Genomic DNA, 23,386 nt, shown 5'->3' on the forward strand with positions numbered 1-23,386 from the left:
TTGGCAACATTGAAGCTTCAACTGAATGCCAGTTTGGGAGTGTAGGTAAATGTTAGCTGAAAAATATAGCTAAATAGGATCTCTACTCAAAATTGTATATTCTTTTCATGGAAATTCCTATTTTACTCTCACATAAAAGATATTTCAAAACCCTGCAGTAAAGAAATTTTAGTTAATTAATTTGGCTTAACCCAGTGCAGGCCAGGTCTTCAAAAAACAGACTCTAAATTAGAGATTTGAATATCAGAAGCTTATTGGGGATTGATGATCCTCTGAAAGCTAGACCTGATAATAGGAGGTACTGCTACAGAACTGCACTCACTGTTTAATGGGGATGACAGGATCCTAAAATAACAAAGCTAAGTGGTTGAACCTAACCCTTAGATACAAGAAAGGCATAATTATCATAATGGGCAGCAAGGACAGAATGGTCTGACTCACAGGGATCAGTGGAGATGGCAAATAAAAAATAGAGTTCCTAGAGGAAAGATAAATGAATAGCCACTAAATCCTTAATTTATAAAACCAAAGGAGATGATGAATGAATGAGCAGAAGGCTTAAGTCAGCTCTCTCAGAATCATGATTCCTTGCTCAATTTCCAGACCTCAGCCAATTCTCAGACCCAGAAGTCATTCACTGAAGATGCTGGATCTATATCAGGAAGGATTATAAAATACCATGGAAAGTGTATATAATAGTAATTCTCCAGACCTTCCCTACAAGGGACTAAAGCAATTCTCTCAGCTAATGATATACTGGAAAAAGAGAATACCGGATCTTTTGAGGACTATTATACACAGCGTCTGAGTTGACACTGATTATCTGGCCATACAGAGTTTCATTATGGAGATGAGGTAGTAAATGGAGTCCTGGCCAAGTCTGTCTCATGGTTTGCATTCACAAGACACAAACAACATTATTAATTCAGAGTCTTGACCCTCAGCTATAATTCCCCTGTTCCCTCTTATAACAAAGGCACTTGAACCATTGGACATTCTACAGAGCTTCCCATTAATTCACTATACTGATAATATATAAAACAGACTGAGGGCAGCCCCAGTGGCTCAGCAGTTTAGCGCTGCCTTCAGTCCAGGGCCTGATCCTGGAGACCAGGGATCGAGTCCCACGTCGGGCTCCCTGCATGGAGCCTGCTTCTCCCTCTGCCGGTGTCTCTGCCTCTCTTTCTCTGTGTGTGTGTCTTTCATGAATAAATAAATTAAATATTTTTTAAAAAATTTAAAAAACAGACCTGATTAGCAAGAAATGACAAGTATTCTGGATGTCATACTTGGTCTAGAGAGTGAGAAATAAACATTACAAAAATTAAAGGGCCTCACTCATCAGTAAAATTTTTAAGATTCCAGTGGTCTGGGTCATGCTTAACTATCTTCTTCAAATTAAAGAGCAAGTTACCCACCTCGCATATCTTACCACTAGGAAAGAAGCACAACACTTAGTAAACCATCTTGAGATTTATTGCACTATAGTCTACATTTGGAATATAACACCAAACCATTTATTGGGTGATAAAGAAGATAGCTAGATTTGATTTGGTCCTGGGGCAAGTAGGCAGGCAGGAATGAATGAATGAATGAATGAATGAATGAAGCAAGTAAGTAAATCTAGGCTATGATATGAGCACATCTTGAGCCATAGTAACCAGTAAATCCCTGGCAACAGAGGTAACTTTGGTAGAGAAAGACACCATGTAGAATTTCTGGCAAGTCCCAAATGGAATCACAGCATATACCCTTAGGCTTTGAGAGTAAGGGCATGCCATTTGTAGCATAGAGTTATGTACCATTTAAAAACAGCTTCTGGCATATTCCTGGGCCCAGGTGAAACTTGAGCACCTGACCATTGAAGATGCAATTGTAACTGCAGATAACACTGTCAGATTCATCTTATTCTGTCATAGGGTTAGGCTGGCCAAGATAGATACAGAGCCCCCTCAAATAGCCAACAGTAGGATGTGCAGACAACTTTCAGTTATCTGTTCCTTCCAAGTCTGCCTCAGCTACAACGAGACTCTTAATACAAGGTCACCCTGTTTCCAGTGCCCACAGCTGGTGACTAAGTGAGATAAGGGTGCAAAGTCCTGGCTATTGTCGCCTGTAGCAAGACACTCCAATGGACACCATTTGCTGTAGAGCTCCCAGCCGGATTAGCTGAGGCCTTGGTGGACCTGCATGGAGGTTTGACTTACTCCTCTGCCTAATCTTTCTTCTTTCTACTTCCTGTCACAAATGTTGATTCCTTAAAAACATGTTGTACCTGAAACTTTTTCCTAGGGTCAGCTCCAGAGAACCAACCCTGAAAATACTTATAAAATTAAAGTGGTGTGACTAGCAGGGTCAGAAAACTACAAGAAAGCTGTGCAACCCTGTGGCCCAAATTCCTATGTCATTCACCATTGTTGCCTTTCCTTCAGCTCATGCTGGGACCTAATAGGGGCAGGGATAGAAGGGTTCCCCATGACTAGCTGATGAAGAACAAAAACTGAACTTGGTTCACAGATGGGCAGCTCAGTATGTCAGTGCAAGCCAATAATACACAACTGCTGATTTATAGGGCCATTCAGGTTGATCCTGAAAGAGAGCAGTGAGAGGAAATTATCGCGATGGGCAGAGTACCTGGCCATTCATTTTACATGGAAAGAGAAGTGACCAAGGTAAGAATATACACAGTCTCTGTGAAACAAGTTGTTTAGCTGGTAGTCAGAGGCCTGGAAGGAGCAAGATTAGTGAATCGGGGACAAAATGTCCAGGGAAGAGGCATGTAGAAGGATTTATGGGAATTGTCACAAAGATCTTTGTACCACATATTAATGCCCACAGAGTAAGTGCTAAAAAAATGAAGTGGATAGGATAACTCTCTGCCATGAGGATGTCAACCAGCTTCTGTAGTTTGGCCACCCTAGTGCTAAAACAAGGGGTGCATGAACAGAGTCCATAGTAGCAAGAATGGAAGCTATGCATTCATGACTGCAACAGCACAAGCCCCATCCAACCAAGGTTGATCTAGCTGCTATCACTGTAGACTGTCCAATATGTCAGTAACAGAAACAAATGCTAAGCCTCCAATTCAGAGCCATCCCTCATGGACACCAAACAGTCTATTAATGTGATTGATTATAATTGATTACATCAGGTACCTTCCTTTCTAGAACGGACAATGGTTTATTCTAACCAGGATTGACAAGCAGTCCAATTATAGGCTGAGATCCCTCATAACATTGTGTCAGGCCAAGGAATCCATTTTATGGGACAGAAGGAATGATGATTAGCTGGTGATAACAAAATCTACTAATCTAACACCTACTTCCACCATCCAAAGCTGCTAGCCAGATAGAACATTGCTTCTTCAAGATATAGCATAAGGCCAGTTCGACACCCTGTGAAGACAGAGCACTAACCATCAAGATTCAGTATACTCAAAAAACCAAGAGCTTTTCTTTGGTGCCATGTATCCAAAAGGTGAACAAAGGGGTACAAAGGGGTACAAAGGGGTAGAAGGGAACAAAGGGGTAGAAGTAGCTATCCTGTTCACAATTACTCCAGCAACCCACTTGATGAATTTGTGCTTCCTATTCCTGAATCTTTAGGCACTGTGGGTCTAGAGATCCTGACCCTCAGTGGATACTTATTTCTACAAGAGCGCCACTGAACTTAAAGCTATAGTTGCTGCCTGGTCACTTTGTGTACCAGTAAACCAGCACACAGAAAAGAATAATTAATCCTGGTCATCATGAAGATAAAGTACTAGCTACCTAGTGGGGACAAGTAGAATTGTGGATTGATACTTAAATATGATCCACAGGACATCTTTTAGTATTCCTTGTCCAGTTTCAACTCTAAATGGGTAAATTCAAGAATATTAGTTTAATAAAGACATGGTAAACAGGAGCTCAGACTTCCCATGATTGAGGGTTTTGATCACTACAGTAGACAAGCCATCTAGCACTGAAAAAGTGCTAGCCAAATGGGGGTAGCGGGGGTGGGAGAGGGTGGGGAGAAAACTGAATGAAAGGTAAAAGCAGAAAATAAGAGTATCAGTTACGGATCTCAGGATTAACTGCCACCACAGGGACTGTAATTTGTCTTATTAATCTTCCTCTTATAGGTTTTCCCAGAATAAGGTCTAACCAGAATCCTGGAGAAGCTACACTTAGATGCAGAGAGGTTAATATAAGAAGCAGGTGGATTTTATCAGTGCAGGGAAGAAATGAATCAGACACTGTTGATGCCCCTCACAGATCTCTGTACTCCATTGTTATCTCCATCCCTTAACTGTTGTAATTTCTATTACTGACTCCCATTTGCCTCTTTCTCTCAATAATTTCCCTTGGGCAATAGGAGCTTCGTCCCCAACAGAGACATTCAGCACCCTAGAAACCACAAATGGGGCCAACCTACAGCTGATAACTGCCCAATACAGGGATATAAAAGGCTGGACTCCTTTCCTCAAGATAGTACCAAATCGTCATTGCAATTGATACTCAAGAACTCCCTGTAGGATTAAGTTGAAGTCAGACTTCAGCTGAGAGCACATTCATGCCTAGCTTTTCTTCCTTCTCCTATTTTGATTCCTTCACCTCTTTCTTCTTAGAGTTCTGCAATAAATCACTTACATAAGGAACCCACCTTGGGTTCTACTTCTAGAGAACCCAAATCAAGTCACTGTGCCTTGCTTTCCTCACCCATACCTACTGTTATTATTCCTTTGTTCAGAGAAGGAAATTGAGAATTAATTGTAAAATTATTAGAACATACCTGACACATTAAATGCTCAGGTGTTAGCTATTACTAATATTTACTCCACAAACTTTATGAAAAAATAATCTACACTTGCAAAATTTACGATCATAATCCCTCATTAGGCTCAAAAAAAAAATTATCTGTCTCATTATTTTCTCATAAGAGGGATGAAAAGTGCTCAAGTTCCTGATCTTTTCCACTGTAAAATATAGACCTATCTCCAAAGACCAATTATGATAAGTTGTATCCCATTTACCCAACTTTTTTATTCCTTTGTAAGTGACCCCAACTAAACAATTGCTACCATTCCTCTTGATTTTACAAGATTTCAACACACTCAATTTTGTTTTAAATCATTTTAGATAAATATGTATACTGATCTAAAAATGAGATAAACAGTGTGAGAAGAATAAGCCAAATAACATTTCTAAGGTGTTGTCCACCTAAGAAATAAATCCCAATAATTAAAAAGGATTCTCTTGGAAACTTACTTTAAGATTAAATTTATCCATCCTTTGAGAGGCAAGGATTTTACTTATTTTTTTGACCATTTATAATATGCCAGATTTAGCATTTATCTATCCATATATGATAAACTATTCCAGTGGCGTAAAATCACACCCATTTAAAATATAATAAAAAATAAAATAAAATCATACCCATTTTACCTGTTTATGACTCTTTTTTAAGATTTCATTTTTTTTTTTTTTTTTTGAGAGACAAAGAGCGCGCACAAGCAGCAGGGAAGTACAGAGGGAGAGGAAGAAGCAGACTCCCTGCTGAGCAGAGAGCCCCATCCCAGCACCCTGAGATCATGACCTGAGCTGAAGGCAGACACTTAACCAACTGAGCCACCCAGGTACTCCCTTTCTTACGATTTTGTGGATCAACAGTTTGTACTGGGTTCAGCTGGGTGGTTTTTTTGCTGGTCTCACATGAAATCCCTTATTCATGACCTTCATGATCAATTAAATAAGATCAAGATATCCACTGGTCTATTTAATGGAATTCATAATTGGGGATCTTATCTGAGGGATGAAATCGTAATTTTGATACTAATATTTGTTTTATGTTTATCCTTTTGCATGTGCTGATGCATGTACCATTTGCTGTCCATCATGACCTCCTGGAGTGAATCATCCTGCAGGCCTCTGAACCAACCCCTGGATAGATACTACCTGCCACTTGTCCCATTGCCCCATCTCAGCAGGAAACAGCCAGAGCAGTCATTGTCCCATTCCCTAATGACAGTTAGGGTTACTATTCCAGGAGGAGGAATGAGTAAGGAATAGGTGGGGCTAGGTAGGGAGAACTAGGTGGGGCTATAGGATCAGGCTCATAAAAATCCCAGAAATGTGGAGGTGAAAGGAAACCAGAGATAAAGAAATAAACCAGACCACCTTGTCCTAGGTGTCAGAGATTGGGTCTTGTTTTAACAGTTACTTGTGACTACCAAAGAATCACTGGGCCCTAAAAAGGAAGTAAGCCAATGGAGGTGTTATCACTAGTCCTAACTCAATGGTGATATCAATAGAGAAGTTAAAAGGATTTAGGTTCCCTGGTTGGCTTTCAATAAAAGACCAACTGTACAAGACCCCAGTCCTTGTCAGGACTCCCCTCACTCCTGAGAGCTTTTTCTGTATCCTTACTTAATAAAACTCTATCACTTTACTCACTCTCCTTTGTCTGTGAGATTCATTCTTTGACTCCATGAACAAGAACCTCACTCTCCTGATTCAATTAGAGGACACCAAAAGCATAGCAGTCTATGGTCATTTTATATAACAACCACTGTAGCCTTTTCTGATGCTGTTTTAAATTGTATCTTCTTAAAATTTCATTTTCCAACAGTTATGTTGCTGTTATGTAGAAACAAAATTTATTTTATATACTGACCTTGTATCAAACAACCTAGGTAAATTCACTCATTAATTCCAAAATTTACCTGTAGTCTTTGGGTTTCATTTGAATCTAATCATGTCATCTGTATATAATAATTAATGTGAAAAACAAAGGCAGAAGAAACATTAAATTTCCTTACTACCTACAGCCCATTGACAAGTCCTTGAAACAGGCAGTGACATTCCTCTAGGGACTCAACTGCTTCCATACTGATATTTTGTTAAAGGCAAAAGGCAATCCTAGCCCCACCCCCCTCCTCAACCCCCAGGATCCTGTAAGTCTATTTTAACATATAAAAATTCCTTTAGAAATTTCCTTTATCCCTAAACCTCCAAGATATGTGCTGGCAATCATCCCCCAAGCATATGACCCACTGATACACATCTGAAGGGTCTCACGACTAAGGTTTTATTAGACAATAATAAATCATCTTTTGCCATCAACAGCTAGCCCCCTCAAGGTCCTGGAAACCTAGCTTCCAAAATTCCTTAGAGACTTACACTATCCCTAACTCCCTCCCAACTTGAAAGTATATAATGAACCACTCTTCATGACTCCAGTGCAGTTCTTTCTACTAACGGGTCCTGTCCTTGTGCTTTAATAAAACCACTTTTTTGTGCCAAAGATGTCTCAAGAATTCTTTCTTAGCCATTGGCTTCGAACTCTAAAGTCTTTCCTACATCAATGATTGTTTTATTTCTTCCTTCCTAATATTTATACCGTTTTTTTTCTTGTCTTATGGCCCTGGCTAGTACCCTTACATAAAAAAATTAAATAGAAGTGGTGATAAAGAACATCTCCTGTCTCTTTCCTTATGTTAGGGCAAAGCCTTCAATGTTTTTATCATTACAATAATGTTTGCTGATGAAGGAGCAGAAGGCTAGCTGAGGCCAAAGCAGAAGCTGACACCGCACAACCCCCACCCCTCCCCATATGATATGTATGACATTCCACAGTCACTTCTGGATGCCCTAAAGCTAAGGAAAGAAAAAACAAATAGTTAATTTATAGAGATCACAATCCTGCAAGACATAAGTCTCCCTCAGTTTACAAATATCTTAATAATTTATAAGAACAAAGCATTTTTATCAATAACCTAGCTTCCAGAAGGAAATGTAGATACAATTAAATGTTCTTATAACCTGCAGCCCATTGACAGATACTAGTAATGGGCAGAGTGTAATATTCCTCCAGGAACCTCCCAACTATCTTAATTTTAATGCCTTGCTAGAAGGAAAAACAACCTCAACTTGACAAAGGCAAGACCTCTGGTATCCTGTGAGTCTTCTTTAACATATGAAAATCCTTGTGAAACCTCCCTTTTCCTTATCTCCCCCAACTCCCAGGTAAAATCAGTCACCCCTCACAACCCTGGTGCAGCAGCTCTTTCTGCCCACTGGCCCTGACCCCAGGCTTTAATAAAACCACCTTTTTGCACCAAAGACATCTCAAGAATTCTTTCTTGGTTGTTGGCCCACCAAATCTCATCTACATTCCAAACTATATTTGCCATTGATATTCTTTTTAAATTAAGGAAGCTCCTTTCTCTTCAGTTTGCTGACAGTCGGTTTTTGTTTTTGTTTTTACCGTGCTCGGGTGTTAAATTTTATCAAATGCATTTTTCTTCTATTTAGATAACTGTACGATTTTTTTCCTCTTACTCCGTTATTATGGAGAATTACATAAATTGATATTTCAAATGTTAAACTCACATTCTTGGAGTAAACCAAATTAAATTGTAATATATTATCTTTTTTTAGGTTCTTAGATTTAGTTTGCTAAAAATGTATTCAAAATTTGTTGCATCTTTGTCTATGAAACCGGCCTGTAATTTTCCTTTACTACTACATCCTTGTGAATTTTATATTGATAATAATGAGGATGGAGATAAAACAGAACGCTAATACATGACAGTGGAAGTGTAACTGATATGGGAGAGCTTGGTTCTTGCCTTACAGAGTCAAAGAATGAATCTTGTGGACACAAGAGAGTGAAAAAAGGGATAGAAGTTTATTAAGTAAAGATACAGAGAGAGCACTCAGGAGTGAGAGGGGTCCCGACAGGGTTGCCACTTAGGGCTTGTCTCATAGTGAAAGTCTTTTATTGAGAACTGACTGGGAAGCTTGTGGCCTTGAGATTCTTGTGCCATCTTGGTTTGAGTTAGGACTGGTGATAACATCTTTAATGGCTTACCTCTTCTTTGGGGTCTGGTTATTCTTTTTTGGTCACAGATGATTGTCATAAAAAGACACCCTCCCCGCCCACACCTAGGGCAGGGTGGTCTGGCTTGCTCCCTTATCTCTGGTTTCCTTACAGCTCAGCATTTTGGGATTTCTGTGAGCCTGATTCCATGGCCCCTTACCTAGCCCTGCCTCTCCCTTTTTATCCCTAACTCATAACCACTTTGAAAAATTGTTTGGTAATATCTTCTTATTCTAACCATATATGTAATCTATGATCTTGCAATTCTACTCCTAGTTGAGTTAGGGACAAATAGGGCTACACAGGGCTAGGTAGGGGGCCACGGAATCAGGCTCATAAAAATCCCAAAAATGCTGAGGTATAAGGAAACCAGAGATAAGGGGATAAACCAGACCACCCTGCTCTAGGTGTGGGCTGGTAGGGTGTCTTTTTTATGACAATCATCTGTGACCAACAAAGAATAACCAGACCCCAAAGCAGAAGTAAGCCATTAAAGATGTTATCACTAGTCCTTACTCAATGGTGATATCAATACATATTTTAAAAGGATTTAGGTTCCTTGTTTGCCTTTCAATAAAAGACCAACCCTACAAGCCCCCAGTGGCAACCCTGCCAGAACCCCTTTCACTTCTGAGAGCTTTCTCTATCTTTGCTTAATAAAACTTCCATTCCTTTACTCACTCTCCTTTGTCCACGGGAATCATTCTTTGACTCCATGAGACAAGAACCTAGCTCTCCCATATCATAGTGATATACTGATATATATATATATATATATATACCAGAGGACATGTTCAAGTATTTTATTACAGCCTTATTTGTAAGACCACAATGTCTATCGATAGAAGAATGCATAAATAAATTGTGGTATACTCATTTAGTGGAATCTTCCAGGACAATAGAAAATCTTCCAGGACAATAAATTGTTGCCAAATATACCATGAATAATTCTCACAAACGTAATGGTAATTGAAGGATGCCACCAAAATAAAAGTATCTGCTGAGTGATGCCACTTACATAAAATTCATAATTAGGCAAACAGCTCTATAGTGTTTAAAATTCAGGCCACTGATTACCTTTGAGAAGGAATTAGTTTCTGACAGACAGCGTAAGTTGGAAGAGAAAGTGCTTCTGAGTGACTAGAAATGTTCTTATTCTTTATCTGGGTGATATTTTCACATTGTAAAAATTCATAGAGCTGTATACTTATATTTTGTATATTTTCCTTTATGTATATTGTACTTCAATAAATATGTTTTTCAATAAATGTTTTTATGAAAGAAATGATAAGTATTTTTTAAATGAGATTGTGCATTTTATCCCTGTGGTGACCAAACAATAGAGTACAAAACTTGTTGTGTTAGTTCAAGTTCTACAAGAAAAAGCTGCTAAGACAAGATTAAACATGCAAGGAGTTTACTCGGAGAAACACCTAAGTGAGAGCAACTGAGTAGGAAGCTAGTGAGCATGGAAAAGCCATAACCACCATGCAGGTCTGACCTGAGTGAAGGAGGTAAGGAAAGTTGGGTGGAAGTATCCTACTCTACAGTATAGTCTAGGGAAGGTTCAAAAAGACCACTGGAAAATTCCATGAGCCCTCAGAATGGTCTTGCATTGTTATCCCTACCATGCTGTCATTGGCAAATTGCAGCAAAGGATTTCAAGCACAGCAGCTGGGCCCTTTGCCAATCACTCTCCCATTTGTTGGAAGTATGCAATCCATATTCTTTTGGCCACTACAGATGCTTCAGTATGGTATTTTCTTTTCCATATAAAAATAGAATTTTAAATTTTTTAATTTAAAATTTAAATACAAAATTTTATTTACCTTTTAAATTTCCCAATAGTGAAATTAACTCTTTTTGGTGGACATTTCCATATGTATTGATAAATGCATACAGTCCTATAGCTACACCACTATTTATCAGTTCCCTCACCCTAAAAATTCCCTCATGATATGACCTTAAAGTCTCTCTGTCCCAGCCCCAGCCCCTGGTAACCACTGAATTGTTTTCTCTCCCTATAATTTTTCCTTTTTTGTAAAATGAGTGGAATTATATTTCAGTAGCCTGTTGAGTATTAAGGAATTTCAGATTAACTCATATTCCTACATGCATCAATATTTGTATTCATTTTTTAAATTTCTGAATGCTATTCCACTGCATAAATGTACTATGCATTTTTATGCATTAATCAGTGGAGGATATTTGGGTTGTTTCAAGTTTTTGGCAATTATGGATAAAGACACCATAAATATTTGTGTATGTTTTTGGGTAGACAGAAATTTTTCATTTTCCTGCGTAAATACTTAGAAGTAAAATTGCTGGGTCATCTGGTGTGTGTTTAATGTTAAAGGAACTTTTTTTTTTTTTTTTTTTTTAGATTGTATTTATTTACTCATGAGAGACACGCAGTGAGAGGCAGAGACATAGGCAGAGGGAGAAGCAAGCTCTTGGTGGGGAGCCCTATGTGGGATTCAATCCTGGGACCCTGGGATCATTCCCTGAGCCAAAGGAGACACTCAACCACTGAGCCACCCAGGCATCCCTAAAGGAACTATTCTTTTAACTTATTCCTTTTTGTTTGTTTGTTTAAGATTTTAATTTATTTATTCATGAGAGACAGAGAAAGAGAGGCAGAGACATAGGCAGAGGGAGAAGCAGGCTCCGTGCAGGGAGCCTAACATGGGACTTGATCCGGGACTCCAGGATCACACCTTGAGCCGAAGGAGGCGCTAAACCGCTGCGCCACCTGGACTGCCCCTAACTTATTCCTTTTACCATGTTTGCATTCCTACCAGCAGTATGTGACAGTTCTAGTTGTTCTGCATTCTTATCAACACTTGGAACTTGGGTTTTTTTGTTATTTTTTTTTTATCCATGACAGAAGGTGTGTAGTACTCCCATTTTTAATTTAATTTATATTTCCCTAATGACTAATGCTGTGGACACCTTCCCATGTTGTCAGTTGGTATTCATATAATTTTGGTGAAGTGCCTAGGTCTTTTAAGTACTACATATTTTAATTCATGAAAAAAATCTGGTTATTAGCCTCAAAATTTCTATGTTCAAATATTTTCTGAGTTTTGGGGTGCTGGATGGCTCAGTTGGTTAAGCATCTGTTGTGGAGGCCGAGAAAATTAAGGCCATTCCACTTTGAGTTCAGCGTTGGCACAAGTACAGCCATCCCAGGCCCCTGGGAATAAGAGCTGAAATTTTCATTACTTCAGTTACAGGAAGAAAACAGTTTACAGCTTAACGTCCTAGGAAGCCCCATATCAGAATGAGAACAGAGCTCAATGCCCTTAAAAGCCCCATATCAGAATGTAAACAGAACTTGAGAAATTCCTTCACCCCTTCTGGAGCTCCCCTAGATCAGCCCATAAAGCTAAGCTGAAACCCACCTGGGGGTCCAAGTCCCTGCTCAGCTGTGTGGGGTATACTTGGACCCAAGCTCGAACTTGTAAATAAACCCTCGTGTGTTTGCATCGGTGTCCTTGGTGGTTTCCCGGATTCACAATCTTGGGCACAACACTGCCTTTGGCTCAGGTCACCATTCAAAGTGCGGTCCTGAGATCAAGTCCCGCATCCTGGCTCCCTGCAGAGCCTCTCCCTTTGCTGTACCCTCTGCTTGTATTCTTTCTCTCTCTGTCAAATAAATAAATAAACCTTTAAAAAATATATTTTTGGGACGCTTGGGTGACTCAACAGTTGAGCATCTGCCTTTGGCTCAGGGCATGATCCTGGAGTCCCGGGATTGAGTCCCACATTGGGCTCCCTACATGGAGCCTGCTTCTTCCTCTCCTATGTCTCTGATTCTCTCTCTGTGTCTCTCGTGAATAAACAAATAAAATCTTTTAAAAATATAAATTAATTTAAAATTTTTTAGAAATATATATATTTTTTCTGAGTTTCAAGTGTTCATTTTTATACAAGAATAAAAACAAAACCTATAAAGAGGATCATTTCACCTTTCTCCAAAATGTAAATCTAAATGAGAATACAACCATGGGAAATTATTGAGACAATCAGCAGAACTTGAGGTCTGAAAATTTTCATTATTATATTGTGATTATGTAGGAAAATGTCTTTGCTCATATTAAATACTAAAGTATTTGGGACATCAAATCAACAACTGGAAATAAAGCTCCGAATTGTAAAAAAAAAAAAAAAAAAAAGAGAGAGAGAGAGAGAGAGAATACACATTCATATTACTTTCCTACTGATGGTTTGCAAAAATAAATATCTCAAGATATTCAATTACCAGTGCAGCACATACACTGAACAATGGGGGTGGACACTAGGCCTAGAATAGCTGTATAGCCAAACAAAGATACATGAACAAGTATTAGCCTTGACTGACCTAACACATAAAAATCTTCAAAAATTTGTATGTTTCTTGAGAAGCAAATTCCACATCTAATAATTTATTATTAGAAATAATCAAGGATGCATATAAAGGTACATATTTATGTACATATGCATACCAACATATTCATGCATATTAAACACAGTGTTTTTGTGATATAGGAATGTTGAACATAATCTAATAGTATGATATTGTTGAAATAAAACATAGTATGTCCATACAATGGAACATCATGTAGTCTTTTAAAATGGTAGGAGTCTACTGATACAAAAAGAAGTATTCATGATAAATCACTCTGAGAAAAGGCAGATCACAAAAGATACTACTGAATGTTTTTATTTGTATAAGAATGTATACACATATGACTGCGCATTTGAAAATACACAGAGTTAGCATTGATTATGTCTGGATAAGTGTAATAAATGATGTTTTCCTCTTTGTATTTCTGACTTTCTGTAATGAGTACTGCTTTAGTAATGGATGGAGGACGGAATAAAAGCAAAGCATTACAGAAAAATAAAAACATCATGTTTAATTATTAATAGTGACAGATGAATCATCAAGAAAAAGTTAAAATGTGTTTGGTATACTTATTAAAGAAGGCAGATTCATATTAAATATTAAACTATTCTATTTAGTTGAGTAAGTTTCATTTGTAGAGGGAAACATTATTCCTCAACAATGCCAGATAAAGGAGATGGGGTACATTTGTGTGCGCATATTTGCACGTATACAACCATGGACGTATACGTGCCTGTCTATGTGTTCTTCAAAGTAAACCTGGGACTCCCTTGGCTTTTTCACTTAGTCATTGAGGATATCTGACCTAGATAAGGTTGTGGTCTGATTCATCCTAAAGCCTACACTAGAATTGCTATAATATCCTTATTCTTATTTTGCTACAGGCATTGAGCTCACAAAAGAACTCACGCTTCAACAGTTTCTTCCCTTTGGGTCAAAAAGACCTACTTTTACATTACATAGTTACAGAAACCTTTTAGCCACAAAGCACATGTCTCAAAAACATGCTATTTCACAGAAGAATATTCAGACTTCAAACTGTGGCTTTCCTAGCTCATATGGCTATGTAGATTCCTTTTCACTTAAGGCTAGAAAGATGATGCCCAGAGGATTTTATCTTCTTTATCTTTTTTAACAATCTCAGCCTGTTGACAACTAGCACACAAAATGAGCATTTTCCTAAACCGAAGGTATTTTCCAAGTCATTCAAAAGCACTGTACTTTCCAAAGCAATCTTAAGCAAGGTAACAGCAATCCCATCCACCAAAAAGACTCTAGTAATTTAGAAAACATGGACTAAAATGTCAATTAGATCAGAGGCACCACCCACACTAGAGGACAAAGAAGAATCAGAAGAGGAAACTTCAAAGCAGCATTCAAAGAGCAGTCAGGTTCCCTCTATTGTACCCTTGAAGGCTCTCCTCCAGCTTCCTGGTATTTTCTTAATGAATAGAAACAGTACTAAATTCCACTAGGAGCTTGAAAAAAAAATTGTATTTCTAGGAACACAAAAAGGAGATCTCCTTGTGAGTTATTAAAGTATCAAACAAGCTCAACAAAAATCAGTCACATTCCCTGGGAAATGCTGATGGAAACCAAATCAGACTCTGACTCCTCTAGAACAAATAAAACTAATGCTGTGTTTTTCCATTTTATCCTTGATCAATTAATCCCTAACAGAAGCAGCATTGGGGGCATTTTCCAAACAAAAAAGCAGCTAGAATAAGGATTGCTAGATATATTTGTTCTAATTTGAGTTGAGTATGATAGAACTTGTTACACTCATAACCCACATAATGTCATTTTTAAGTTCATTCCAATTTTTAAAATATTTCTATCGTTTTTCATATTAACTTTTCTTTACATTTCTATTATAAAACATTTTTAATATATTAGGAACATAATCTAATTCAACACTCAAAACAACTACCAGATAAGTATTACTATATCTCTACCAGATAAGTATTACTATGTCTCTATGTCAAAGAAATTAAAGCACTTGGAGGTTAATTAGCTATCCTAAAGGCACACATAATTAACATGTGTTAAGACTTTGCTGTATTTGCTTTAAATCTTTTGCTCTGGAGTGTCTGGGTGGCTCAGTTAAGTGTCTGCCTTCAGCTCAGGTCATGATCCCAGAATCTGGGATTAAGCCCTGAGTAGGGCTCCTTGCTCAGCAAAGAGTCTGCTTCTCCCTCTGCCTCTCCCCACCACTCGTGCTTATGCTCTCTCTCTCTCTCTCTCAAACAAATAAATAAAATCTTTTTAAAAAAAATCTGGGACGCCTGGGTGGCTTAGTGGTTGAGCATCTGCCTTTCTCAGGTCTTGATCCTGGGGTCCTGGGATCAAGTTCTGCATCAGGTTCCCTGCAGGGAGACTGCTTTCTCCCTCTGCCTATGTCTTAGCTGTTCTCTTTGTATCTCTTATGAATAAATAAATGAAATCTTTAAAAAAAGTGTTTGTGCTTTTTGGAAATAAAATATTCCACACAAATGAAGTCTCTGTTTTATCCCTCACTGATTCAGTTAGTCCTTATATCTCCAGAAGGAATCACTATCTTGATGACATGTACCTTTCTATTATATTATTTTACTTTTAATATACACATACATATCCATTAACAATATGTAGGATTATTTTCTGTATATTGTTCTTCATCTTCTTTTTTTACTCTACATTTTTGTGATACTGCCACTTTAAATCATATTAATCAATACATTCATTTAACTGCCTTATAGTATTCCATTACACTAATATACCACAATTTAATTATTTCTTCTCCTAATGACAGATATTTAGGATGTTTTAAATTTTTCAATATTAAAGCAATGCCACTGAACAGACATCCAGTTTCCAGTCAGGCATGTAAGAAGGTTAAATATTGGCTGTCCAGTCTAACTATAAGGAAAAAGCTGAAAATCAATAACTCTTCTTAGAACCATCAAAGAAGTAAGGTCACAGGGCAAACTGCTGGTCCCAAATTTGGAGAAACAAGTACATAGAATCCAATTTACCAGAGCAGAAATTCACAAGCAGAGACCTCCATGGGAACCAGTGCCAGGGTAGAAAAACCTGAACTATAATTGAACTGCTGGAGAGACAGTGGGGACAAATTCAACAGTTAAAACTCCAGAGGAAGCCATGTTAGGAGACCCATACTTCTGTAAGCTTTTGCTAGGACCTTTACCAAGTTCTCACAGTGAAGATTGGAAGAAAACCGTCTTGTGCCTCTGACAGGGGAAGAAGAAAAGTAACCATTTCGAAATTACCATAGCATTCTGTTTTTTTTTTTTTCTTTTAAAGATTTTATTTATTTACTCATGAGAGACACACAGAGAAAGGCAGAGACACAGGCAGAGAGAGACCCTCTAGACATGCTGTCCCACCTAGGGCAGCAGGGAAAGCTGAGAAGCACTTGTAAAGTTGACAGAGCAAAGGTGTAGGCTCACTCAATGACTGAGACCTAATCATAGGACTATAGAACACTTCCCTACCCCCATCCCTTACCACCACATCGCTAAAGGCACATTTATAGGAGTTCCTTTTAACCAGTATATCATGTCCAGCTTTGAACAGAAAATTACAAGGCATAATAAAAGGCAAAAAAACAGTTTGAAGAGAACAAACATGTATCAGAACCAAATTCAGATATGACAGGAATGTTGGAATTGTCAGACTATGAATTTAAAACAACTATAATGAATATGCTAAAAGCTATAGCAGAAAAAATTAACAATATGCAAGAACAGATGGGTAATGTAAGCAGAGAGATAGAAATTCTAAAAAGTATCAAGTATCATACAATGACTCTAGCTGTCATTTTATTTGAAAAATGCCACTAATGCTTCTCCTTTAAGTGTAACAGATCAAGGGTAAAATGGAAAAACAAAGCTTTAGTTTTATTTGTTCTAGAGGAGTCAGAGTCTGATTTGATTTCCATCAGCATTTCCCAGGGAAGGTGACAATTTTTGTTGAACTTGTTTGATTTTTGTCTCCATACTTTAATAACATACACGGAAACTCTTCTTGCGTCCCTAGATTGAAATAAAAGTTATTTTGCTTTGGAAAATATCTAAAAAGAAATGTTAGAAATCAAAAACACTATAACAGAAATGAAGAATGCCTTTGATAGGCTCATTAATAGACTAGACATAGCTGAGGAAAGAATTTCTAAGCTTCAGGATATGTCAACAGAAACTGAAAAGCAAAAATGAAAAGACTTAAAAAAAAAAAAAAAAAAAACTGGGAGACAACTACAGAATGTGCAACATAGGTATATGGGAATACCAGAAGGAGAACAAAGACAGAAAAGAACAAAAGCAATACTTAAAGTAACAATGACTGAGAATTTCCCCAAATTAAGGTGTGACACACAATCATGGCTCCCAGAAGCTCAGAGAACATGGGCCAAAGAATAAATAAACAAACGAAAATCACACCTAGGTATATCATATCCAAACCACAGAAAATCAAAGATAAAGAAAAACTTTGTTTTACATCAATTATATTTCAATTTTTTTAGAAAATAAAAAATCTTAAAAGAAACCAGCAGATAAAACACTTAAAACACTTGTCCTATAGAGAGGAACACAGATAAGAATTACATGTGACTTATCTTCAGAAACCATGCAAGCAAGAAGAAAGTGGAGTGAAATATTTCAACTGTTAAGAGGAAAAAACTACCAAAATAGAATTCTGTGTCCTGTGAAATTATTCTTCAAAAGTGAAGGAGAAATAAAGACTCTCAGAAAAACAAAAATTGAGGGAATATGCTGCTAGTAGATCTACTTTGCAAGAAATGTAAAAAGTTCTTCAGAGAGAAGGAAAATAGTATAGGTCAGAGAGATCTTCATAAAGAAAGGAAGAGTACTAGAGAAAGCATAAGTGAACATAAATAAAAACTTATTTTTCTTATTCTTAGTGAACCTAATAGATAACAATTTGTTCAAAATAATAGGAACAATGTATTCAATGATTATTGCTTATGTGTAAGTGAAATGATGACAGTAATGGTACAAGGGATGGGAGGGAGGAATCAGGAATACTTGGTGTATTAAAGTTCTTTAGAGAAACAGAACCAATAGGATACACACACACACACACACACACACACACACACACACTGAGGAATTGACCCACACAATTATGGAGGTTATGAAATCCTAGTATCTGCCATATGTAAGCTGAAGACCCAGGAAAGGCTATGATGTAATTCAGTATGAATTCTTAAGGACTAGGAGCTAGGGGAGCCAATTGTGTAAATCCCAGTTGAGGACAATAAAAGGTGACATGAAATGCCTTAGCTCAATCAGTGAGGGAAGGGAAAATAGGTGAATTCCTCCTTCCTCCACCTTTTGTCCTATTCAGACCCTCAACAGATTGGATGATGCTTAATCAAATTGGGGAGGGCAATTACTTTATTGGGTCCACCAACCCAAATGTTAATCTCATTTAGAAACACCCTCACAGACACACACCCAGAAAAAAATGTTTAATCTGGGCATCCTGGGCAATCCGGGTGGCTCAGCGGTTTAGTGCCTGCCTTCCGCCCAGGCATGATCCTGGAGTCCCAGGAATGAGTCCCACGTCGGGCTCCCTGCATGGAGCCTGTTTCTCCCTCTGCCTGTGTCTCTGCCTCTCTCTCTCATGGATAAATAAAGTCTTTTAAAAAAGTAATAATAATAATAATCTGGGCACCCTTTGGCCAGTCAAATTGATAGATAAAATTCACCATCATACTTGGTTAATATAAAGTGCTTATGTCGGGCAACCCGGGTGGCTCAGTTTAGTGCCTTTGGCCCAGGGCGTGATCCTGAGTCCCGGGATTGAGTCCCACGTCGGGCTCCCTGCATGGAGCCTTGTTCTCTTTCTGCCTGTGTCTGTCTCTCTCTCTGTCTATCATGAATAAATAAATAAGATCTTTTAAATAAATAAATAAAGTGCTTATGTTACTTGTGAAATGGTACAGTGTTATTTGAAAGTGTACTTGAATTTGTTGTAAATGTATATTGCAAAATGCTAGGGCAGCCACTAAAAATGTAAAAATAATGTAAGTAAAGCCAATTTCATAGATGCCATGGGTATCAACTGCCAAGTTCCTTAGAAATTCTAATTTAGGGACATCTGGGTGGCTCAGTTGGTCAAGCGTCCTACTTTTGACTTCAGCTCAGGTAATGATTTCAGGAGGTCCTAAGAACTCTGCTTATCTCCTTCTCCCTCTCCCTCTGGTCCTCCCCCTGTTCACCCTCTTTCTTTCTCTGTCATTTAAATAAATAAAGTTTTTTTAAATAAATTCTAAGATAAAATATTTGATAATTATAATATCTGATATAGCCAACAAATTTTTATTTTAAAAAACCCCACAGTAAAAAAAAAAAAAAAAAAAACCCACAGTGAACGTCCTTGTACATGGCTCCCTTAGTATATATGGATTGGAACTGTTGAGTCACAGAGTCTTCAGGGGCATCTTCCACTCTGCTACACATTACCACATTATTCCCCAAAGTGGTTATGTCAATTTGCACTCCACCACCAGTTCCTGCTATTCTTATCCATCCTCATTGATAGTTTTACCATCAAACTTTTAAATATTGGGGTATGAAATGAAATAGCTTATTTTAATTTGCCTTCTCATAAGTTTAGTGTGGTTGATCATCTTTTCATGTGTTCATTAGTCTAACCTCCCTCTTCTATGTTTTACCTGTTCATATCTTTGCTAATTTCTTCTGTTAGTTTGTCTTTTTCCTTACTGATGCATAGGTAATAGTCCTTTGTTGGTTCTATATGTTATAAATAAATACCTTATCTCAGTTTTTAGAACACATCTTCTCATTTATTTATGGTGCATGTTAAATTTTTATAACATGAACTCCTTACAAATGGAAGTACAACATTTGCAAAAACATACTGTATAAACCAGGTCTCTGAATTACTCTTCCTTATGTTTACTGCTTTTGTTATTGTTATTTAATTTCTTTTTCTTTAATAAAGAGCATATGTTATAGCACAAAATTTAAAATACACAAAACAACATAAATAAATCTTCCTCTGTTCACCAAGACACTCAATTCTTCTCCCCTGATGCAAACACTAGTGCTAATTTTCTTGTGTGTCTATGAAGATATACGATGTATTTATAAGCATTTATCAATATTTTTTTTCACAAAAACGATATCCTACATCACTCTATTCCTTGCAGTTTTCACATAAAATATGTATCTTAGAAATACATTTATATGTGTATTTCTAGATAATCTAGATCATCGATACAGTACATGGAGTGGCTTCCTCAAATTTCTTTTTCACACCTTCCTAGAATTTCACATGTATGGGAGAACCTGCAGCCTGGTAAGGATATGTCTACTCTAAAGCCTAAGTTTGAGTCCCAGCCTCATTGCTCACCAGGAGTAAGTTAGTTTTCCTTTCCATGCCTCAGTTTTCCATTTTGTAAAAAGAGGATAATAATGGTTCCTTCCTCATATATTTATTGTGAGAGTTAAAGTAAATTATATATGTAAAGAGCTTGCTATGTATTCTCACAAACCGTCCTGTATTTAACCAATACTATTAAAGAGCTTTTGACTTACTTCCAAATGTTTCTATTATAAACAGTTCTATCATGAATATCTTTGTATATATTCATCATGCTCATTTATAAGTAGGGTCAATACATAGAAAATATATAGCAGGCCCCAAACATCTCCAGTGCTGAATAGGTCTTCATATTTGTGCCACGATGGAAAATTTCTAAATATTTGCAAATCCCATTTTCTCGGTAAACTCACAGTTACTAGGTTTTCATCAATGAAAGTAACATAACAAGAAACCTCGAGAAATTTGGAGAGTATCATCATATTGCTACAAATTGTTTATTATATAAATTATTATAAACAGAACAAGTATCACCATATTGCTGCAAGTTATTTATTATATAAATTATTATAAATATTATATTAAATATTATATATTTGTTTTATGAATTATTTATTATAAATTATTATAAATATTGTAAATATTATATTAAATATTATATATTTGTTTTATGAATTATTTATTATAAATTATTATAAATATTGTAAATATTATATTAAATATTATATATTTGTTTTATAAATTATTTATTATAAATTATTATAAATATAAATAAATTCTTGAAAATATGGCTATTTTTAATGGCTATATTTATTATTTGTTACTATCAGAATTAAATAGGGTCACCTCTATTGGTCCTACTTGTAATAATTTCCAGCCTTGGGTAATATATCATTCCATTTCTCAGAATTCAGATGACACTAAATTAAGGCAGGTCAAGAGACTATAATGATTTAGTTACATGACTAAGTTAGTATTTCTTTTTTTTTTTTTAAAGACACATTCATTCAGCGTCATGATCAGACTATTACATTTAGCAATCAACAGCATGGGTGCAAAAAAAAAAATCTACATTAAAACCCTTTGTTGGAATGCTTTACACTTTCCACAGAACAGAAACTAAAATAACCTGTTATACAATTAGTCACAAATACAGTCGAGTTTTTTGCCCATACACATGAGTATTGTCTAAAACATGTCTTCTTTCAAGTGTTTCTAGAGCAATCCTTTTTGTATGTACTAACTCATTTTATCCACCCCCTGCCCTCCCACCAAAGAAATACGGGTTTTTGTGAGACTTATCGCTGTTCTCTGATATGGTGAGGGAAACACAGGGGGCAAGAAGGGTGCTTGATATCACACATGAATAAATAAATGGTGTTGGGATGCTAAAATTAATTAATTAATTAATTAATAATAAAACATGTCTTCTTGTAGCAGCTAGGCCCTGCCACCACTGTGCTTGGCTGAGTTCACAAATCTGTTGTGACCTGTAGCTTCCCTGTCACTTCTCTGGCTCTCCTCTCCTGCTAAGCTTTGTTTCCTGGCAGTAATTAAAACCTTCTGCCACTGCCATAGCTGCTGCTGCTGCTGGAACCACCATAGCCACCTTGCTTTCGTGGTTTGGCAAAGTATTGGCTTCCACCACCATAGGGGTCAGAGCTTCTGCCTCCAAAATTTCCTCCTTTCATGGGTCCAAAATTTGAGGATTGATTGTTGTAATTGCCAAAATCGTTATAGCTTCTGCCACCTCCAAATTTGCTTCTGTCATTACCAAATCCGTTATAGCCATCCCCACTGCCACCGTATCCACCACCACCTCGACTGCCACCGAAGCCACCTCGACCACTGAAGTTCCCTCCACGACCAAAGGTGTCATTCCCACCAACAGCACCTCCACGACCACCACCAAAGTTTCCAGAACCACTTCGGCCTCTTTGGCTGGAGGAAGCACTAGCCATCTCTTGCTTCGATAGGGCTTTCCTTACTTCACAGTTGTGGCCGTTCACAGGATGGTATTTTTGAATGACAATCTTGTCTACAGGGTCATGGTCATCAAAGGTCACAAAAGCAAAACCTCTCTTTTTGCCACTGACTGGGTCAGTCATGATCTCAATCACTTCAATTTTCCCATACTGTTCAAAATAATCTCTTAGATGATGTTCTTCAGGGTCTTCTTTAATGCCACCAACAAAAATCTTTTTCACGGTTAAGTGGGCACCGGGTCTTTGAGAAACTTCTCGGGAGACAGCGTTTGGTTGGTTCCAAACTTTGGTTGGAACGACTCTTTGGTTCCATGACTCTTCCGTCCACCTCGTGCGACCCAGCGTTCGAGGCCGGGTCCGCCTCCTCCACGGTGGCCCACAAGATGAACCCAAGGCCTCTGGAGCGCTTGGTGTTGGGGTCTCTCATTACCACACAGTCCGTAAGCGTCCCCCATTGCTCAAAATGGCTCCTCAGACTCTTCATCGGTTGTTTGGAAGCTCAAACCTCTGATGAAGAGCTTCCGCAGCTACTCGGGCTCTTTGGGAGACTGTGACTTAGACATGAGGGCGGTGGGAGGGGAGACCTTAACGATGCTTACTCGGGGGCGTCCAGGGGCAGAAAGGACTAAGTTAGTATTTCTAAGAAGTGTTCTGAAGAACTGCTTCCCAAGGAGAATTCTTGAACCTAACATGGTTAAGATTTTACAATTATTTCTACATAATATGAAAGCTATTTCCATATAAAGTCTAGTGCCAAATTGGTCATGACTTATCATTT

The 23,386-nt window shown here is 37.6% G+C and overlaps 1 pseudogene; it reads right to left on the reverse strand.

Moving 5' to 3' along the window:
* Window positions 1-21,636: 21,636 nt before the first annotated feature.
* Window positions 21,637-23,186, reverse strand: LOC112647308 (heterogeneous nuclear ribonucleoprotein A1-like; annotated as a pseudogene).
* Between the last annotated feature and the right edge of the window lie 200 nt (window positions 23,187-23,386).

Source organism: Canis lupus, chromosome 32 (assembly GCF_003254725.2).
Source record: "Canis lupus dingo isolate Sandy chromosome 32, ASM325472v2, whole genome shotgun sequence".
NCBI lineage: Eukaryota > Metazoa > Chordata > Mammalia > Carnivora > Canidae > Canis > Canis lupus.